We start from the raw sequence: 7,427 nt of genomic DNA, 5'->3' as shown, positions 1-7,427 counted from the left end.
TGTTGCGTCCAAGAAAATCGCTGCTAAGGGCCATTCATGGGCAACATTATTCATAATCCTGAAAAGAGTTCTGAAGTTATGCGAAGTGGCTCTTCCAGGGACAAACCCAGACTGATCCGGGAGGATAAGGTGTTCCAAAAGCAGAGTCAATCGTTTAGCAACTCATTTCGCCAGAATTTTTGCATCACAATTGAGCAAAGAGAGCGGTCGGTAAGAACCGCATAGAAGGGCTGGTTTATCTGGTTTTAGCAGGGATATGATGAGGGCCTCCCTCATTGATTGGGGAAGAGAGCCCACCTCCAAGGACTCTTCGTAAACTTCACGAAGGATGGGGGTCATTATATCAATATAAGTTTTATAAAAAATCGACAGGGATACCATCCATCCCCGTGGCCTTGCCAGATTGTAATTCCATAATGGCCTCGCGTACCTCATCCAATTCAAACGGTGCACACAAGAATCTGTGATGCACATCACTTAGCCATCCAAGAGCTACATCTCCCAAGTATTCATCCAGCTTTACACTCGGGGTCCCTGAGGTGGTATATAACCTTTCGTAGGGATTGGTAAACTCTGTTAATATACTGGCCGCATCATGGCAGCGTGTCCCATTGGCTTTTTCCAATTCTACCACATAGTTGGTGTATCGCGGCGTACGGACAACATCAGCCAATGTCTTGCCCGGACGTTCCCCCTCACCTTATCTACGAGCCTGCCAATGTTTTCCCCTGAAGTGCACATCCCTCTGCGCCTCTTCCGTGTATTCTGTGAGTTTGGTCCTGAACTTCTCCTGCGTTTCCCGATCTGGAGCTTGTTGCAGTGTGTCTTCTAAAGTATTCAGTTCTCGCTCTATCTTGCAAAGCGTATTAGTAATATCTCGAAGCACCCCTGCCCCTTTGGAAATGTAATACCCCCTCAGTGTGACTTTGAAGGCCTCCCAAATGGTCTCTATGTCCAGCACCGTACCCTTGTTGCACTCAAAGAAATCCAATATCTCGTCGCGCAGCTCTTCCTGGAAGTCTGTGTCCAATAACATTTGAAGAAATACAATATGTAAATGGAATAAATTCCTCAAACATTGGTAACAATTAAAAAATAATAATAATAATTCAAGTAATCACCGTTGTCTGGAAAGTGGCACTGGAGTAAAATCCGTCGAATGATGATCAATATGTGTTGAGGAATGAAAGTCTTGTACATTGAATCCATGAATATTAACAAAAGGAATACACAAATGTAAACCAGTAGATGGCACTGTTGAATTAAACCTAGTTCATGATCCTTAATGTAGCGGTCTGTGCAGCAAAAGGAAAAGAATGTTTTTTAAATTCAGTTAAAACTAGTCCAAGAAAAGAAATGATATCCAAGTAACGGGTTCGATGGTTTGATGCTTCCTTAAATCGCTGCAAAATTGTTATGTAGAATTTGTGGACTCAGAAGTACGTAAAAACGAGTTTAATCCAAATAAAGGAAGCACCACCAGTTACAAGACTTCAGGCTCTGGCTGGCTCCGTTAAACTGTCTTTCTTGATTCACAGGACCGATCATATGTTCTATTCTAGAACATACTGATCGTGCCATGAATCAAGACTTTATAAAATAACAAGGAAACCAGCTCGTGCATAAATGTAACACAATGGCTAATGCAGGGTGCTTATCCTACCATTCCTGGGAAGTTCACTCCTATGGAGTATTGACGCAGTAGCAAGCAGCAACGCGCATGTAGTCTCTACGTGCAGTGCAGCCGGTGAGTGCTTGTCTTTCAAAAGTGATTTTGCAAACAATAAAAGCCTGCTCTCAACTGTGTATGGGAAACCTTCAAAAGAAAGTGCTCAGAGTGAGGACAAGCGTGGTGCCCATTTTTAATTTGAGTTGTTTCTAAAATGGTGTAACTAAATAGAAAGTCACAGAATGTAATACTTCCCCTTTGATAACAAACGCGTCCAAATGCATGTGTAAGGACCCAGAGTCACAGTTAGCTTCTAGTGCTCAGGATGCAATTACACTAAACACCCACACACCACTGATGTCACTGGTCAGGTGACACAGCTCTAATAAAAGTGTCCGAGCGCACGTGCTCGTGGCCAGTTGCCCCGAGTGAGCAGTGTGTCCTGTGTCTGCAGTCATTACCAGCATGAGGGCCTAGGGCCCGACCTTACAATGGCGATGAGGACGGATGCTGGCCACGCATGCCAGCTAAAACAAAACTTGTGGAAAAGGGGGAGAGAGAGCTGCCTGCAGCGAAGGCACACCCCCTAGGAAAAGAGCCGGCCGCCGAGAGGCCACGGGGCGTGTGATGAGCCCCGGGCCTGGAGGAGAATGAGAAGATGACCGGGAGCTCACCCCGCACCTCTCCGACCTGCTGTAAGCCGCCTTGCCGTGGGGGTGCCCCGAGGAAGATAAGCGAACTGACCGGAGCCCACCCGCATCGGCCGCCACTGACCCCATAACAAAGAGACCAACGCGGAACTCACCCACGTGGTTGAACAGGCCAGCTGGCCGAAGGTGAGCCTGCGACAGTGACCGGCACCGAAAGCGGAGCCCACCCGCAACGGTCACAATAGAAATAATGGCGGCCGCCTGCTAGTATAAAGCGGAGCCCACCCGCTATAAACTATAAGCGTTGCCTCAACAGTTCAAGCAGCTACGGCTACTGCCCCCTTAATAACGCAAGACTGGTGGAGCCCACCCGCGGCTTGCCTGCAGCTACCCCTGTCCCTGCTGCGCAGCGTGTGACCAACGCTGCTGCGGCGGTGGGGTGAATGAGCATGCAGCGTCAGGAGAGCTGCCGGGCCCTGAATAAATGAAGCGGAGCCCACCCGCAGTAAAGTGCCAACATCTTCCCTGTCCCCGTGAGGAAAACCAACTGTGCCCAACACGAAGCAGAGGAGCTCTGCCCAAGTGGAGCAAGCGGTTCCAGGCGCCAGCTCCAGCCGCCCCGCCTGCAGCACTGTGAGGAGATCAGTGAAGGCACCACAGTAGGAGCGCAACCCCACATGGCGAATCAGGGAGCGACCGGCAACATGTGGAGAGCTGCCGGGCGCCAATGCACACCAAGCGGAGCCCACCCGCTGTAGGAAGAGGCGCTGCCCACATAATGAAGAGGAGCGCCAGGCTCCAGTAAGCCCGCTGACACCCCTTCCCCCGCCGCACGTGATGAAGGTTTGCTGCGACAGTGGGGTTATCGAGACGCCAGAAGTACCCCTAGACAGCCGTAGATTCACCCCTCACCCCGCGCAGTGAGTGTGTTCCACGCTGCTGCCGCGGGTGGGTAAGGAGTGAAGGGCAAAGGACAGTGCAGCCCGTAGCCGCAAAGAGCAGAAATTGAAAAGAAAGGCACATGCAAAGTGCCACTAACCGCGGCGAAACTGGAGCCCGTGTGGAGCCCCCATGTGGCATCTGGCTTCCCCCATGGGTGTACAGGGAGCAGCTGGGGAGGCATGGCAGGAATCCCAGGATTCTGCACGAAGGACCTGGAATAAAGCCGGGAGGTCCTTGAAATGCAGCACGAAGCCCGAATCAGGTGAAAAGAGTCTGAGTCTAAAAGAAGAGAAAGACTGCAGGTGCCTGTGAAAGAGCTCCCCTGCCATCCTGTGGCCACTCGTGGTACTGCAGCAAGGTGAAACACAAACAAGCCCAAGGCAACCCAAGAAGTACTGAGCAGTGCCATGAGAACAAGGCAGGTGCACAGGGACAATACAGACTGACACTATGCCCAGAACGTAGAAAAGCGACGAGAGCACTACGCAGCCAGAGGGTGGCGCTGCATAGCAGCGCGCCAACACCACAGACAGTGCGCGAAGGGGCCAGAGTGAGGCAGCAACGTCTCACGGGAACCAAGAGCACCTGCCAATGGATAGAAAGAACCTACCTAGCAGGAACACAAGGAAAGTCTGACCAAGCGCAAGAACACTGCCACACCGGAAAGCCACCAAGTCATCACACAGCCCGAGAAGATAAAAAGGTGACAACCCCAGGAACGCGCGAGAAGCCCCAGAAGCGCGTCAGGAGTGCAGCAACTCCACACAGGACACTCTAGAGGACACGCAGCAAATGAACAGAAGAAAAGCATACAAAGAGCGCAGCCATCAGCGCGTGAAAAGGAAGACCAGAAGTACGTCAACGGAGTGGTGACGCAACCCTCCAAAAGCAACACTCCAGAAGCACCTACGTCACGCCGAGAGTGAGCACAGCAATGCCTGGTGGCCACAGGCCATCGCTGCAGCAGTGTGGCGAAAGTAGGTCGCGACGCTAACCCTGGGAGTTAAGTGACAAGAAGACAGTGTCCTAGGACCAGCCCGTGGCAACCCAGGAAGCAGAGGCCTCAAGGGACTCTGGTGGCAGCAAGTCTCACATGGGAGACAGATCCACAACTGCGCGTCTGAAGGACCCACGGGGATGAAAGCCTCGCGAGCAAGGAAAAGAGTCGACAACTCAACCTTCAGGTGGAACTAGAACACAACGGTGAGGCTCGTGGAGCGCCCTGCTCACGGCCCGAAGGCCATGGTGGAGCAACATGACCGAAAACACCAGTTCAGTGGAAACCTGGCAAAGAGGTCCTCCCGACATCTGGTGAGAGAAGAACACCGGCAAGAGGGGCATCCTAGTGAAAAGGATGTTTGCACCTACTCTCTTCACCTGCCAAGAGACAACATTAAAGCCTGCCCGGAAACATCACAAAGCCAAAATGGAGAAAAGAAACCAGAAGACAAACAACACCCATATCATCCATCTCTCTCTCCAACTACACATCATCACCAATTGAGCGAAGCAAAGGCAGGGCTGAGAACAACGTCCAGATAGCACAGACAAAGAATGAACCCGCCGAACAACTACGAACTGTGCCACAGAGAACTGTTGGTCCTGGATGCAGGAACTACACTGCTTGCAGTCTGCAAGCAGCCAAAGAGACTCATTTGAAATCATGAGTCCAATGTTATATTTTGGTGTTTTCTTTTCCCCCACAGGGTTTTGGAAATTTTTCGTTTGGTTTGATTTTCACCAATTTTGGGAGTGATGTAAGGACCCAGAGTCACAGTTAGCATTCTAGTGCTCAGGATGCAATTACACTAAACACCCACCCACCACTGATGTCACTGGTCAGGTAATATAAACAAAGAAGGGGGAGAAGGAGGTTAAACCAGACCAGGTCGGCCTCCAGTCTGTGTATTGTTGAGGCCCACTAGCACGGTATTTTTAATCCCACACCCACTCCACCATTATCACACTTGCACCACACATAGTAATCTCACAAAACCAGTGCTCCAGCGTAGTCGCCTTGTCGCAGCACGCCCCTTTTCGTAGAGAACTGGGATGGCCCCAATGATGAAGCATGTCACCGTGGGGCAACCCCGGTGAGTGAGGGGACTCTAGAAAGAAATTTTTCTTTCTTACATATATTTTTTGGTACACACTGACTCAGTAAGCAGTAACCATAAATACACCCACCAGGTCTCTGGACCTTTGACATAAGGTCCCTGTATTTCGTCACTGGTCAGGTGACACAGCTCTAATAAAAGTGGCCGAGCGCACATGCTCGTGGCCAGTTGCACCGAGTATCCAGTGTGTCCTGTGTCTGCAGTCATTACCAGCATGAGGGCCTAGGGCCCGACCATACAGCGTGAAACCGTTACTGCACCTTGTGGCCAGTATATAGTCCAAGGTCTGTGGACCAAGATTTGATTTCTTCAATTTAAATTTGAGAACAACATCGGCTTCAAGTGTAGGTCTAGTGTACATATAGCCATCATAACATCGTAAATCCTGCCTGTCTGGCACTCCAATGATTACGTTATGGTATTTCTGGTTTTACCTACGCGTACACAATGGAAATATGAGGTTACATGATCAAAGTAGGGACCCCTCGATTCCATCGTACAACAGTTGTGTGAAATTGACAAGTCACCACAGGGATTTGTCTTGTTCATTAAGTGTGGCTATAGATAATTCAAAATAATCTGATCGTCCCAAGGAGGAGTTGTGATCCCGAGTGCGCTTCTGGGGTAGCTTTATCAGCGTCGCTGCGTCCATTGTCCCAGTAACTCCAGTACTACAGGGCATATTATCAAGAACGGTGTTAAAATTATCACCGCTTTAGCGACAGGAAACTGCTGCTAAAGCGGCGATAATGGGCTTGATAATATGCCCTCGAGAATTCCAATAGAAGCCCATGATCATATCAGAGCCCTGGATTCTCTGGGAATTCACAAGGGCATATTATAAAGCCCATTATCGCCGCCTTAGCGGCAGTTCCCTGCTGATAAGGCGGCAATAATTCTAGCACAGTTTCTTGATAATATGCCCTTATGAGAGTAGAATAGCCATGAACCGTTTTTAGCAAGTCCAAGCCCAAGGCACCGCCACCCAGCCTGACTGACTGCATCGGCAATGTGAGTTTGTATGAGAGGCTGCCACCAATTTTGTATGGGGGGTTGTTACATCTACCAAACAGAGGGGTATAGTACTATTTATGGAGGTGAGATGTGGGGCAGTGTAGAGCAGCGAATCCAAGATGTGTGCCTAGGAGGTTGAACTTGGCCTCCATTTTCTCCCTTTCTGGCATTGCTTGGTATAGTATTGTTCATTTGGGCGTCAGCTCATCCACAATTATTTCTGAATACCTGCATTGGCATTTTTAGGGCCCCTCAACAAACACTTCATTTTATATGGAAGTGGCGCTATTGTGGCCCAGAACACCAGTGAACCGTCTCCAAGAGAGTGAAATAACATGCGTGAACTCCTAGCTCCTCTTGAGAGTGTTTAATATTATCTAATGTTACCCCCCTCATGGTCTCTCAAAATGACATAGTGTACGCTAATGGTCACACCAAACTCTGCTGTCACCCTCAGGTGTGACACATGGCATTAGACTGCGCCTGGCCTCACTACATCTATATCACACATTATCCAGCCGATCGCAGCAGTCGCTGTTCTCGCTGCTGATCTATCCCTGAAGTTGTGTTATGTTATGTTAATAGGAACTTTTATAGCGCTCGTTCACCAACGGTTTCTTGGCGCTGGAGGAGTTACCTTCCAGGAAGAGTTACTAGTAAGGATGGACCTGGTCTAACTGTAAGCTTGGGTGAAGAGCCAGGTCTTCAACATCTTCCTAAAATAAAGGAGGTTTGACTCAAGTCTCAATGGGGCCTCCTGTTCTTTTGCGTCTAAAAACTGGAACCTCTCAGTAGTTCATGTGCATAGATCTCAAAGTACGGTGGGGGATGTACTCATGAATTTTTGATAAAATGTACTTAGGGCCGGTCCCATGTAAGGCTTTAAAAAGAATACAGCCAGCTTTAAACTTTGAGCATTGCTCCACTGGAAGCCAGTGCAACTCTTTTAGCAGTGACTTAATGTGACATTGTCTGCCTTGTTGGAATATAATTCTGGCTGCCTGATTTTGTATTAGCTGTATTAGCTGTAGACGA

The sequence above is a fragment of the Lissotriton helveticus genome, chromosome 7 (assembly GCF_964261635.1).
Source record: "Lissotriton helveticus chromosome 7, aLisHel1.1, whole genome shotgun sequence".
NCBI classification, from domain to species: Eukaryota; Metazoa; Chordata; class Amphibia; order Caudata; family Salamandridae; genus Lissotriton; species Lissotriton helveticus.
This window is presented reverse-complemented; position numbering follows the sequence as displayed.